We start from the raw sequence: 14908 nt of genomic DNA on the forward strand, positions 1-14908 counted from the left end.
TCACCTAAGCGAGGACAGCACAGGGGCCATTGTTATGAGTCTGGCCTTGATTGCCTCAGTTTGAAGGCCCTGGACCAATCTTTTAAGTCTTTCTATCTAATAATGTGCATGTCCCAATTATGGTCCCATTCCTGCTGCTGCAGTCCCACCTGTATCTGATGTATTGCTTTGCCACCAATCATGATCTGTGACATGGCCTTTTGTTCTGTGTCCTATTTATCTAGGGTCTCGACTCTGAATCCTCAGTTGCATTTGAACTGCTAATGGCCTCCCTTATCCATATGATGTGTGTGCGTATCTTTTGTTGTCTCTTAAAGTTCAATAAATGCTCTCCTCAAATTATGTTTGACAAAGAAGTCACTTTTCCACCCTAACACACAATTTAGCATCATCAGTGCCTCAAGGTACAGTTCTCTGGGACAGCATCTTGACAGCCGTACCTGCAGGTGAGGTCAGGCCCTGCAACCCCCTGGCTTCTGTCCTAAATGTACAAAAATTACAAAGTTCTCTTAGTTCTGCGGATAAATTCTCTCTCTGCACCTTAGCCTTATACCAGACACACTTAGCTCTATGTGGGTTGGCAAATCTAGTTCCCCAGATAAGAACTCAAATGTACCCCTATTTCACCTCTAACCTCCTGCCCAAAGGCACTTAGCTCTCTTGTTCTGTGGTCTGGGAATGCCACTGCTCTGTCTCAGGCTCTTGGTTCTGCTGCCACCATGTCTCTGTTGCTGCTTCTTCCCTTCATGTCCACTCTTGTGTCACAGCTGCCTGTCTGCTGGATTGAAGAATTTCTGTGAAAGAATCTGGGATCTAAAGGCCCCTACTCCTGGTTCTTTTTTTTTTTTAAAGTCATTTTATTAGGGACTCATACAACTCCTAATACAATCCATACATATATCAATTGTGTAAAGCACATTTTTACATTTGTTGCCCTCATCATTCTCAAAACATTTGCTCTCCACCCAAGCCCCTGGCTTCAGGTCCTCAATTTTTCTTCTCCCTCCTCACTCCCTCCTCCCTCATGAACCCTTGATAATTTATAAATTGTTATTTTGTCATATATTTCTGTGTCCCATTTTTCTGTTGTATGTCCCCCAGGGAGGAGGTCACATGTAGATTCTTGAAATAGGTTCCACTTTTCCAACCCAACCTCACTGTGCCCTTCAAATATCACCACTCACACCACCAGTCCTGAGGGGATTATCTGCCATGGCTTCCCTGCATTTTCAGTTCCCATCTGCACCAGTGTACATCCCCTGGTCTAGTCAGACCTGCAAGTCAGGATTCAGACCATGACAGTTGGAGGGGGGGAGGAAGCACCCAGAAACTTGATCAAAGTTGTAATTTTCATCGTTGCTACATCACACCCTGACTGTTTCATCGCCTCCCCAAGACCCTTCTGTAAGGGAATGTCCAGTGGCCTACAAATGGGCTTTGGGTCTCCACTCCACACTCCCCCGCTGATTCACTATGGTAAGATTTTTTGTTCTGATGATGCCTGATACCTGATCCCTTGATACCTTGTGATTGCACAGGCTGGTATGCTTCTTCCATGTGGGCTTTGTTGCTTCTGAGCTAGATGGCCGCTTTTTTACCTTCAAGCCATTAAGATCCCAGATGCTATATCTTTTGATAGCTGAGCACCATCAACTTTCTTCACCACATTTGCTTATGCACAAATCTGTCTTCAGTGATCATATTATCGAGATGAGCGTGCAATGTAATGACTCTTCTCCATCTATCTTGATTGATAATTTGGCTTGGTAGCGTATTCTTGGGTTTGCATTGTTTTCCTTCAATTTTTTGAAAATGTTACTCCACTCTCTCTTCTTCATAGTTTCTGCTGATAGGTCTGATCATATTCTTATTTGGGAACCTTTATATATGATTGCTTGTTTTCCCCTAGCTGCTCTCATGATTTTCTCCTTTTCCTCAAAGTTGGATAATTTAACTATTATGTGCCTTGATGACTTCTTCTTGGGATCCAGTCTTGCTGGGATTCTTTCAGCTTCCTGAATGGTTGCCTTGTTTTAATTCACTAAGCTGGGGAAGCTTTCCTCCAAGAATTCTCTCACTACTGTTGCAGATGACTTCTTTGTTTTGTCTTCCTCCAGTAAGCCAATAATTCTAATGATGTACCGCTTCATAGCATCAGACTTAGTTCTTAAGTTTTCTTCAGCTTCTCTGATGATCTTATTAGATTTTTGTTCTCGTTTGTTGAAGTCTGCTTGGCTGTCCTCCAAGTCACTGATGCGGGCCTCTGATTCTTCCAGTTGCTTGTCGAGGTCCATGAGTGTGCTACTGGTTTTTGTTATCTCCTCCCTAAGCTCCTGTATTTCTCTTTGATTTATGGTTTTTACCTTTTCTATCATTTCATCATTTTTCTGTATTGTTTCCCTCATATCCCCTGACTCCAAGTAACATTCTGAAAATTTCTTTCTGTGGCAGCTCAATGTCTGCTTCCTCTATGCATGCATTATGTTCAGGACATCTTCTGGCTTTGCCTTTTGTTCCTCTCCTTTTTTTGTTGAGGTTTTTGGGGCTGATGGCTGCTTGTGTTGCGTTGTTTTAGATGAGCCAGGTGCCATTTTCCAGGGAGTCGAAGAGCACTGGCTCTCTCTGGGAGACTTTGAACTGCCTATAGCTTATTTCACTATGGAATTAACCTACCACTTTGTCCTCCTGTGGCTTCCCTCTCGGGGGAGTGACCCAGAAGGGTTGCCTGCTTTGGTGTTGCAGAGGTTGGGCAGAGGCTCCTGCAGTAACTTTTGTTGAGGAGTGTTGGCCGAGCTGCCTTATGCCCCACAGGCACAAAGGCTGGAAGGAGTTCCCCAGTCAGAAGTTGAGCAGAGTATCCCCTGTTGGGGGCCAGCAGGGATTTTTCCAGCCTGCTAACTACACAGGGTGGAGCTCACCTAGCTGCGTGTGGCTCAGGTGTAAATGCCCTAAGCTAAGGGAGTGGTCTGGAGGTTAGCAGTAGAGTGTGAGAGACCAAGAAAGAGGAAAAGAGGAGAAAAAAAAGTTAAAAAGCAAGCCAAATGTGCCCATGAGGGGCGGGGGAGGGGGAATATAGTGAAGAGATGGATAGAAAGCAACAATGTAGCTGAGCCCTTATCCAGGCCAGAGGAGCTGCAAGGGTTTAATCCTTGTTCGGAGGTGGTAGCAGCAAGCTGTGGCTGTGTTGAGAAAAGGCTGCTGCACAGCCCTCCAAGACTGATAGGGTGACAGAGAGGAGATGCAAAGGTCTAGTGCCTGCCCCAAGGCAGGTGGTGGCAAACTGTGGCTGTGTTGAGACCAAGCAGCCCTACAGGCTCCAAATGGTCCTGGCTCTGGCAGAGACAGTGGCGGGGCAAAGGTCAAGCCCCAGCCGGCCTCCACTGAAGTAAACCAAAAGCCCCCAGCCCCTCAAAACCCCATGGGTCTGTGCCTACTTGTCTTTATGATGCTCCTCCTGCATTCCAGCAGTGTTCAGTTATCTCTAAGTAACTCTCCTAGCTTGAATTCTGTGGAGTTCCTCTGGTGTTTGTTACTCCTTCGCCATCTTGCCGCAAGTCCCCCTGGTTCTTCTTTTTTGTTGGTAGTGAGATCCCAATTTCTGTCTCTGAAATAACTCAATTAGTTGTAACATGAATTCCAAAGTAACTAATCTGTAGGTTAGGTTTCAGACAGTTTATTTACATAACCACAAGGCACAACGGTACCAATGTATTGTTGGCCAAGCTGCCCGATTGTCTTATATGACAGCCCCAGTGGGTTTCCAAGACTGTAACTTTATAACGGAGTAAAAAGCCATGTCACTCATGCTTTCGAGGAGAAATTGGTGGTTTCCAATTGCTGACCTTGCAATTAGCAGCCTGACAGTAACCACTATGAGGGACAACTTTTCCTCGTTCACATTGGCAGGCGACAAACCCAGGTAAATAATTTGGAGAAAGTTAAGGGGGCATAGCTAGACTGTGTACTTGTATAGACCACCTGTCTGACTCAGTGATTCTCAACCTTCCTAATGCTGCGACCCTTTAATGCAGTTCCTCATGTTGTGGTGAAGCTCCAACCATAAAACTACTTTTGTTGCTACTTCATGACAGTAAGTTTACTACTGTTATGAATCAGGCAACCCCTGTGAAAGGGTCCTTCAACCCCCAAAAGGGTCTCAACCCATAGGTGGAGAACCACTGATCTAACTGCATTAGGTACTACAAATAATGGTATATTAAAAACATTATCTATATTGGGATTCAAAAGTGCACTCATTATTGGGGGATATATACTTCTTCATTTACATTTATATGTAATTTATATATGTATAGATATAAATTTCAATCTAATAAATGTTTATTATGGATCCTTGTTTTTGACATGTGTTAAGTGTTGGACTTCTATCCTCAAGGTCAGAGGTATACACCCATTAGCATCCTGTCATGGCTTTAGAATCTTGGAAGCTCTGTACAGCAGTTCTCCTGTGTCCTATCTGCAGCTTATATGTCTAACTCTACTTGATGGTGAGTTTAAAAGTGTTTCTAAAGTTATTTTACAATTTATAGTTCTCCTATAAAATAATCTTTAGTTTATAATAGCTCTTTATATATCCCATGTAAAATGTTTCCAGATGCTTTAATTAACATAATCATCTTAAAGGTTCATTGATTTGTCATTCTCTTTGAGAGTCACACAGTAAGGAATTGGTAGTTTGTATGCTGTGGGGTAGGGATCCAACTCTTTGTTTATTTTTTTATATTTATATTTGATTGCCCAATCTCTATTTGTTATAAAATAATCTTTTATTCACATGTGTGAACATTATGAGTTTTAGATTTTATTGCTCATGGTATAAGCATGTTTCCCATTACTCAATAAGGGCACCGTTAACAGTATTGGGGACTTTGGGTGTTTAGAAGAAGGAAAGAACAGTAACAGCACCTGGACCTATTGGTTATGTGTTACACTGTATTCTCCCATCAGCCTGCCGATGGTGCATCACCAGCAGCTTAGAGGAAGGAGGAAGAGTGCCTTGTATTATTACTTTTGGGATTTCCTCACGAGAGATTGAAATTTGTGAGCATCATTAGAGCTGATCCAGATAAGACAGAGCATCCCATTTGCCTGTAGTGTCCTAAGGACTAAAGAAAATGGCCAAGGCTCAGGTGCTTCTGATGTGTTTTATCCTTTTCTGTATTTTCTACTGGAATTGTAGGAGCCTGTATAATACTGATTCAGTTCATTGGAAAAGCAGAAATTTGAAATAGTAGAACTTAGAGCTAAACTTTTACTCTGATTTCAACATTTGGCTGGAGAAGATTAGGAATATATTGATCATAGGATTAACAATAAACTATTGACATTGAACATAATATAGCACTGAGGATTCTTTGGATAACATTATCTTCCAGCTCATAATTTATTATTCTATGGCCAGCATATCTTTCAAATTATATGCTATACATGGTTTTTAAGGAGAAATAAAATCACTTCTTTAGGAGAGTTCAGTAGTCCATGGGATTTTTGTTTGAGTAACTTTCTTTAATGCTTATTTCTGAAGGTGATATGTTAAATACTCTCCCACACAGCAGCATTCTCATCAATGCATCTAAAATGGGTCTTGTTGCATTAGTGGTTTAAAAATGAGACAGCATCTCACCTCCTCTAACTAGAGATGCAGGAGAGAGAATTAACTGTCAACATCAGCTCTGATTCATATGAGGCAGAGCTTAGACAGACCTGTACCCTCCAATGGTTTTCCAGTCTGACACCAGTATCTTTGCCACACTCCTCTCCTACTCAGCTTATTCTTTTTTTTTTTTTTTTTTTGCAGTGGCCATGGACTAATTACAGTCCAGAGTCACAGGTACAAGTTTTACTCAGTAACAGAGTATAATTTGGTATCAGAATTAGTAGGCTACACATTGACTTTCATATTAAAGAACCATGTAGGCACATTTGCTCTTCTTCAGGGAAGGCCTGTTTTCCCTGTCCCCTATCAGACATTTTTCCTTCTAAAGATAGGCTCATTTCTTAGTTCCATCTTTATATGGTCCTCTCAACTACTTTTGGATATCCTCTTCTTGATCTTGCCTGCCTGTCCCACTTTCTTGGCTGAAAAGCCCTTTCTGGACCTGACACCATTGGCTCTGTCACTCTGTCCCTTCTGCCCTGGTCATTGTCTCCATTGGTGCAGCTCTTGACCCATGAATAGTACAGTTCATTTTGCAGGAGCAGCAGTAGACCCATCCCTATGTGGTAGAGGTTCAAGATGGTCCATGATTTGCTCAGCAACATCTCACAAAACTCAAAAGTCATCAAGTAAATAAATCGCTCTTCAAGATGTGGAAGCTGGTGAGTTCCAGATCTATATAAAGGTCAGGAATCAGTCTGTAGGTTTTTCCTCATTGATTTGTTTATAAACGCTGATGAACCAGATCATCAGGTCAGACCACAGTCCACTGCCTCACAAAGAGAAGTTGTTGAATCTCGTCAGCTAATAGGTTGCAGGGGCTGAGGAACCCAAATTGGAAGGTCAGACAGCAAGCTAATGGCTCATAGAGTGGAGGAAGCTCTCAAGTCAGGTCACACAGGCAGCTCATAGTTGCCATTCAAGGAAATGCCACATTAATTTTTTGGAAGCTGCAAATCCCTAATCCATGGGTTCATTCTGAACTGTGTGGCTGCAGGGGCTAATAAACCCAAATCAACAGCTCAGATGACAGGATAATGCCTCACTGTCTCCTCTCAAACCATGCCTGCAGGCAGTTCTCTCTCTCCCTCTTAATATGTTGGCTTCTTGGGCCAACCCAGCATCTTCCCTGCCTAGGCAAGATTAGGAAGGCTCCAGAGATCCACCCAGCAGAATTAGGCTGGGGGCGCCTTGGAGAGCATGTGGTGAAAGATGGCAAGTTCAAGAGGACCTTGCAATTAAAGTTAAGATAATTCACTCCAAAGGTGGCTGAGGAGAATTTGTCCTAAGGTTGTCAAGAGGAGCTTGTCCTAAGGTGGCCTTTAAGAGCTTAGAAAGTTGTTCTGCACTCAGTAAGGGAGATAATGTCTATGAACATTCTGATCTTGGTTCTGACTTATAGCTTCTTGTTCCTGATCCCGAGTTGTACCTTGTTCATTAATAGACCACTTTGATCTATTGAGTGTTGTGTGACCACAGCAACAGATTATCAAACCCAGAAGTGAGACAGAGTGGTGTGGAAGGATTGACTTGTTTTAGAGTTGACAAAAAGTGTTGGAGAGTTGAGGTATGTTTGACCTCCCCCATCTGCACTGTTCCCAGTACTTATTGCCACTGAAGGTACCGAGCCTCTAATAATGGTGATGCTGGTAGAAACCCTAATGCCATTTAATAACAAATAGGTCTTTATATACCTTGTGTGATTATAAAGCTGAGCTATTTCTAGAACATTCAGATAATGTCACTGGAACTCAAAATTCTAATGTTAAGAGTGGGTGCATTATTTTCAGGCACTGGGGTCCCCAACACTCCAAAAGTGATCCTCAGGAGTGACATTGCAATTGTGAAAATATTAAAAGACAGAGAGCAGACAGCTGGACACAGGGGCTCTCTTCCCATGTCAGGCCTGAGAGAGTGAATATATTTTCCAGTGGGTATATATAATGGAGCTTACAGGTCTTTCCATAAGGCGTTCGTGTCATGCAGTTAGCATGTACATAGTTAATGGGTCATATCATAAGCGGGTAAAATTCTAAACAAGCAAGATGCTGAGTTACCATCTTGACCTAGTGTTAGTTGACTTCAAACCGGCCCTGTGCCCTCCCCAGGTGTTTGCTACATTTATGTTGGGCTGGCTCTAGAACCTGATTGCTCAGATATACAGATAACCTTCAGGCATAGTGAAGTAGCCAGGTACAGAAATGATTCCTCTACTATGGGAGCTCCTTTAAGCCTGCTCCTTAATGTGGAGCTAGCTATTGTGGGGGCACAGTATTTGACCTGGAGAATGTATTTGAAAACATTTATTTCTCAGAACACTGGAGATCTTTCTAAAATTAGGGCTAGTTTTCTCGGCTGATGGTCGTGAATGTAGAAATAAGGTAAAATATTTTGTACCAAGTCCTCAGTTAATGACGCATTATGGAATGAACTACCACAATAGTTTTTATTATTGTTTTCCTTTTTTTACTGTAAGATATATTTTTTTTAAATCTTCAAATGGAAAATACTTCATTAAGTAGACCCCTCTTACTACAGGAACCACTGACATTCAACGATGTGGCTGTAAAGTTCACCCGGAAGGAATTGTAGCTCCTGAACTCTGCTCAGAAAACCCTATATCAGGATGTGATGTTGGAGAACTATCACAACCTGGTTTCCATTGGTGAGGAGAATTCTCAAGTCATTGACCTCGTCACTGGCTTTTCCTGTCTTATATGTTAAAAACTTTGCGGTGTTTGTGGTATTCTCAAAGAGGTAGATTCTCATTGCATTTTCTCATCCTAGGTTAGTGGGTTAGGTCTTCTACCCTTGAAAGAATGCTATTTACTTTGTTCCTTTGAACATTATTTTTCTAGAAATACAAAACTGCAGTCTTTACAAACTTTACGTTAATTTTGGTGTGTCCAAGATTCTGTAATTTCCCTTAAACAGGTTATCTAATTGTCACCCCAGAAGCTTTCTCTCAATTGGAACAAGAGAACTGTGTTTGGTATTAGAAGCAAGCTATAGTGGAATTTTCTCAGATGCATGGTCAAAACACCTTAAGGGGAATTGGCTGGGGTAGTTGATTGAACAGGGAGAAGGCCTCATATCTATGAAAGGTGTCAGAAAATGCATAAAAGTGTGTGCTACTTTGTATGTGAGAGTTCACTTGTCCAAGATGTTGAGGGAAGTACACCTGTAGCTCTTATGAGATTAGATTTCCATTTTCTTGTTTTACACTAAGTGTGTTTGCTTCCATAATTTTCTTTAACATTCTGAAATTTTCCCTTCTTTTATGTTTCCACTTTACTATGAAAATCTGTCTTGCACGCTTCTCTCCAAACAGAGAACTCTGAATTAGTAACTGTCCTCTGAATACAGCACATTCCTCCCCTACTGAGTAAGAATGGATATCCATTTGCAGTATGCAGCACCATCTTGCATCTTGAGCTCCCACCATAAACGGGTCTCCTTTGTGCTTCCTTAGCTTCCCCCCTTGAAGTTTCTCTAAAGATTTGGTGTCCATATTCTCATTTGGTGTCCTGTTCCTTTAAAGTTTTCTTCATGCAGGTGATGTCAGTTCTTTCTGTTTTCTTAGAGAGATGGTCAATTTGCCTTCTCTGTTGGAATTCTTTAACAGACATATTTCCCCATATTTTACTCCTTTTGGTGAAATATATTTATGACTTCTGTTGTTTCCAGGTATCTAAAATCATCTTCCTAGCAAGAAAATTATCAGCTTAAAGTATACTTTAGCACTGTACCTTACATTTTTTTCTACCTGTAAGATTTTTTTAAGTTGTCTGTTCCTCCAATAATTTTTGTAAGTGGAAAGGGCATGTTTTTTTTTAATTAAGCAATGTCTGCTATATATTTCTTACTATGTAGTGTCCCTTCCTTAGGCCCACCCCTTCTTAACAGGTCCAATACACGAAAGATGACTGTTGCTGCTTCTAAAGAACATTTTTGCAGTATATTCCAATAGGTTTTATTGCTGTTATTCAAACAATGCATAGTACATTCAATATTGCTCTCTTTTCTTTTCTGTCTCTTGAGTAGCCTTTTGGTTTCCATGTGTAAGTTGCCTTTCATGTCATCCCACATCTCATCTGGTCTCTGTCATTAGTCTTCAGTCAGACTTTTATTCCTCATGTTTATTCTTTACATAGTCTCTAAGCTGTGCTCTAGCTACTTTGGCTAGCTTCTACTTGGATTTGAGCAATTTATGATCTGTTCCACAGTTAACCCCTGGGCGTGTTTTGACTTATAAGCTTCTCCACCATTTCTTTCTGTAGATGTGGTTGATTTGATTTTCATTTGTTCCATTCCGGAAAATCCATATGTGTAGTTTCCATTTCTGGTGTTTAATAAGGAATTTGCTATGAATTCATCATTAGTCTCAAAATGTTATCAGTGAACCTGTGTGTCATTTCTGTTACTAAGGTCACATTTTCCAACTACTGCTACTTTCCCCAAATTTTACACTTATCAGTGTGTATGATTGTTTGGTTGATCAATGTCAGGCTGAAAAATTCATGTGAAAATTTCAATATATATTTTTAAATATTTTATTGGGAGCTCTTATAGATATCATAACTTCCCATAGTTCAATTACATGGAGCAGTCCTGTACAATAGCTACCACAGTTTGAAAACTTTTTCTTCTTTAATTCCTTGATATCAGCTCTCCTTTATCCCTTCTCCCCTCAATTTCATTATTGTGGTGGTAAACAGAACCTGGATGAAAGTGTGAGCAGCAGCCTTATATCTGTACTCCTGACCACAGGGCTTGGAAGACCAGTTCTAGTGTTGGAAGAAAACCCCCACAAGTCCCAAAGCTAGAACTGCTAATGAGCAATCTCCAGACAGAGATTTCCCCCCAACTGCCCTCCAGGAAGATGTTAGTATACAGCTGCTACAGGTGCCTGACTTCTTGCTTCTCAGCTGAAAGATGCCTAGCTTTGAAAGCAATCAGGTTCCCTTTGTTGCTGTCACTTAAGGAATCAATTATCTCTTTCTCTTAAATGCCCACTGGATGGGTCCTAAAGGACTGGTGTGTAATTGAAGGGCAGAAATAAAAAGGCTTTGCATTCTTTCACCAATTTATATAATCTCAGGGCATGCAGCTCCCCCGCCTCCCACACAAACACAGGCAGACACCTAGCTACCTAACAAGGTAGGCAGGATCTTTAGCCTCGGGATCCCTGAAATAATTGGATGAGCAACTTAAGACCAGTGCTGAGGGTAGGTGGAGTGGAGTAATTGTCTCCTGAGCGGGGAGAACAATAACAACAACATGTCTGCTCTTGTCGTTAAAGCAGCTGGCAGATAGTAATTAGCCATGCGCTTGTATGAGGTATCATTAAGGTGGCACTACAATGAAAGGATAGTGTGGCGATGATATTTAACTAAGAGTATGTGACTGGGACTCTTCTCCAACTTTGTGAATGCTTCTATGTTTGCTTTAATTGGTGCACAAAACTGAATAACACTTGTACTAACTGGTCTTGCTTGCAGGCATATGAATATTAGCCTACCACTGACAAAATTATACATCAGGGAAGATATTGCAGTGTGCTTTTGGATAATGAATATGATGCCAGTCTTCTTGAATTTGTCGATCTCAGCCTTATAAACCACTTGATTATCTAATTAAAAATAGCCAGTACCAGTCTATTAAAGTTGAATAATGCATACACTATCAATTTTTACCATTCCATTTTGTTTTGACAACTTGCAATTTTTCATGACAATATTGCATGTATGCCATTTTCCATTTACTAGAGGATATTAGCAGCTATTTTTTCTCATTTTCAGTCATGCCATGTCAAGCACTGAAGGTCCCCAAAGCTTTTCCTCCATCTACATCATTATGGTTGACTGTACTTTGAGGATTTAGTACTTGTTCAGTGTTATTTCATTGCCATTAAACCTGAGGGGTTCATGTTCCAGAAGTCGATCACCAGATCTTCCTCCCAGTCCCTATTTCTGGAGAATCCACTAAGACCTGTGCACCATGGGTGGTCCTGCTTGTATTTGAAACACTGGGTGGCAGTGCTTCTGGCATCACAGCAACCTGCACGCCACCACAGGACAGCACTGTAAGAGGAGTGCTGTGAGCTAAAATACAGGCTCCACAAACATAAGGAATGTGTTTCTGTACCATAATCCCTTTCATATATACCTGTAAAAATGGTTTTCTCCCAAGTAGAATATTCGCCATGTTTCGCATTCCCAACTTTATCTAGCACTTAGTTGTCTTTCAGTAAAGATTGATTAAATGAATACATTTAACCTCTACCAAATGGAATTAGCAAGTCATATCACTCCTGTGGTCTATTGGTCTCATGTCTTCCTTCTGTTATGTTTGTTGTATGTATTCATGTACCTCTTTAAGCAAATATCAAACCTGTGTCCATTTATCACTTTCATATCCAACCTGATTTCTATAGTAACTATTTTTACCATTTGAATTGTTTACATGATTGTATTTCGTCCAATGGGCAATAAACATTAAGCATAGTGTTTTATTTATAGTCATAAAAGAGGGTTGTCACTAAAGATCTACTTTATATCAATGTGTATTTTATGGGGTCCATTGAAAACCAAGATATTTAAAAGAGTCAATGTTGTGTTCTTTTATAGAAATCCAGAAAGATGATGATCATTTGCTTGAGCACTTGCAATGTGAAAGATGCATTGACAGAATGGAATGGTGCTACAAATGTAATACATATTCTCAGCATAAAAATAATTTTCCTCCAAAGGAAACTTATGAGATGTTTGGATTACATGAAAAAAATGTAAAATCAGATTTAATCATTCTGGAATTAAATCAGAACAGAAGCAACAAAATACAGAAGATGAGAAAACTTTTCTCCACAGTGAACAAGAGCAATTTAATACTGAAATGAAATTCCCTGAGTGTGAACCACCCAGGTTCATGAAGTCACAGTGCATTCAGCATCAGGAGTCTGATGAAATTGAGAAACTACACACAGGCGATAAATGTGGAACAACCTTCATTGAAGACTCTGTGTTCTATGAACACCAGATTATTGGTATACTAGATAAGACCTACGAATGCAGTCAGTGTGGGCAAATATTCAAGAAAATGTTCAAACTCAATGAACATTATCAAAAAAGTCATGAAGGACAAAAGCTAGGAAAATGCTTGCAATGTGGGAAAAATTTTCACAGTGTATCATACCTCAAGGGACATCAGGAACCTCATGTGGCAGGAATGTCCTATGTATGCAGTGAATGTGGGAAAGGCTTCACTAGGAAGAGTGATCTCACTGCTCATCAGCAAACTCATACTGGAGAGAAACCCCACATATGTGGTGAATATGGAAAAGCCTTTATCAGGAAGACTCTTCTCACTGTTCATCAGCGAACTCATACTGGAGAGAAACCCCATGTATGTGGTGAATATGGCAAAGGCTTTAGCCAGAAGAGTAAATTTACTGTTTATCAGCGAACTCATACTGGTGAGAAATCCTATGTATGTGGTCAATGTGGAAAAACCTTTCTCACGAAGAATGTTCTCACCGTTCATCAGTGAACCCATACTGGAGAGAAACCCCATGTATGTGGTGAATGTGGAAAAGCCTTTATTCGGAAGCATGCTCTCACTGTTCATCAGCGAACTCATACTGGAGAGAAACCCCATGTGTGTAGTCAATGTGGAAAAGCTTTTATCAGAAAGAGTAAAGTTACTGTTCATCAGCGAACTCATACTGGAGAAAACCCCCATGTATGTGGTGAATGTGGAAAAGGCTTTATCCAGAAGACTGCTCTCACTATTAATCAGCAAACTCATAGTGGAGAGAAACCACATAAATGTAGTGAATGTGGCAAAAGCTTCATTCGTAAAGGAAATCTCAAAACTCATATAAAAATTCACAGGAGTAAAACCCTATATATGTGGCAAAGGCTTTATCCAGAAGATTTCTCTCACTGTTCATCAGCTAATTCACACTCGGGAGAAACCCCATGTATGTCATGAATGTGGAAAAGCCTTTATCTGGATGGCTTCTCTTACTGTTCATCAGTGAACTCATACTGGAGAGAAACCCCATATATGTGATGAATGTGGAAAAGCTTTCAGCCAGACACAATGCCTTACAGCACATCAGAGATTTGACAAAAGGAAAAAAGCCCTTTGCATGAATTAAATGTGGAACATCTTATATGTGGACATCAGATCTCGTTAATCATGAGAAATTTTCAACAAGAAAAACTTTCATTGGAGTTAGTGTAACAAAGCTTTCAAAACAAAGGAAGAGGTGCTGGAGTTTGGCCTGGGCCAAGTGTGTGAACGGACAGTTGTGACTTACCATATGGGTACCCGTGTTCTGTGTTGCTGTCCCTCTACTGACATGGCCCACCATCTTGGCGACAGATGACCTTCCAGACTTCCACAGAGTGCATGTTCTTCCTCAGATGCATGAAGGTTCCCTAGACTATACACGGTAGTCCCTGGAGAAGTGCTGACAAGGTGGGGAAACCACAGCTTCTGAGAGGAAAGCCTCACTGCCTTCATTCCCTTGTCTCTGCTGAAACTGAGTTTGTGTCTGGGCTCACACTGAGTTCCCATCACTGTGTAACTTGCACAGTAATACATGGCCGTGACGTCAGGATTCACAGAGCTCAGTTTTAAATTAACCTGGTTCTGGGATGTATCCCTGGTGATGCTGACTCAGTACTGGAGAGCTAGATTATAGTTTGTGCCCCCCATTCTCCCATATTATCCCAATCCACTCCAGATCCTTTCCTGGAGCCCGGTGGACCCAGGTCACATGATAGCTGGTTAAAGACAATCTAGAGACCGCACAAGTGAGAGATAGGGTCTGTGAGGGCCTCACTAGTCCAGGGCCTGACTCTTGTACCTGCACCTGGGCCTATACAGCTGGGGATAGAGAGAAACCCAGTGAGTCATGTGCCCCGATTCTTCACTCCCAGACTTCATGTCTGACTCCCTGAACCACTCACCACCCTGAGTTGCCAGAAAGAGGAAAACCCACACATGCTTCATGTTCATGTGGATAAGATTCGTGACACCCAGAAAATGCTCTCCAGGTGAGAAGGAATATGAATTTAAGTCCTTGCATGTTGTGGTTTTATTTGGGTTCTTGTCAGGCATTTGCGTGTGGGAGGTGCATGGTATGTAAAGGTGGAAAGGGCTGAATGGGGCCCCTGCCTCTGGGACTCACACTAGAAAAGTGATGCTGGTGGAGTCCTTGAGAGA

At 41.2% G+C, this 14908-nt stretch overlaps 1 long non-coding RNA gene across 10 annotated transcripts in view; it reads left to right on the top strand.

The window, feature by feature from the left end:
- LOC142436640 (uncharacterized) overlaps positions 1–14908 on the top strand; it is an 80261-nt gene that overhangs the window by 51998 nt on the left and 13355 nt on the right. For 4 of the 10 annotated variants that reach the window (XR_012782050.1, XR_012782048.1, XR_012782049.1 and 1 more), the window contains 3 exons: positions 4394–4505; positions 8213–8339; positions 12304–13393. This is a non-coding gene — a long non-coding RNA (uncharacterized LOC142436640). Of the gene's footprint in view, positions 1–4393; positions 4506–4965; positions 5148–6201; positions 6337–8212; positions 8340–12303; positions 13394–14908 lie in introns of those variants that run through there. The other 6 variants (XR_012782042.1, XR_012782043.1, XR_012782047.1 and 3 more) reach the window with 4 other exon arrangements.

The sequence above is a fragment of the Tenrec ecaudatus genome, unplaced genomic scaffold (assembly GCF_050624435.1).
Source record: "Tenrec ecaudatus isolate mTenEca1 unplaced genomic scaffold, mTenEca1.hap1 Scaffold_520, whole genome shotgun sequence".
NCBI classification, from domain to species: Eukaryota; Metazoa; Chordata; class Mammalia; order Afrosoricida; family Tenrecidae; genus Tenrec; species Tenrec ecaudatus.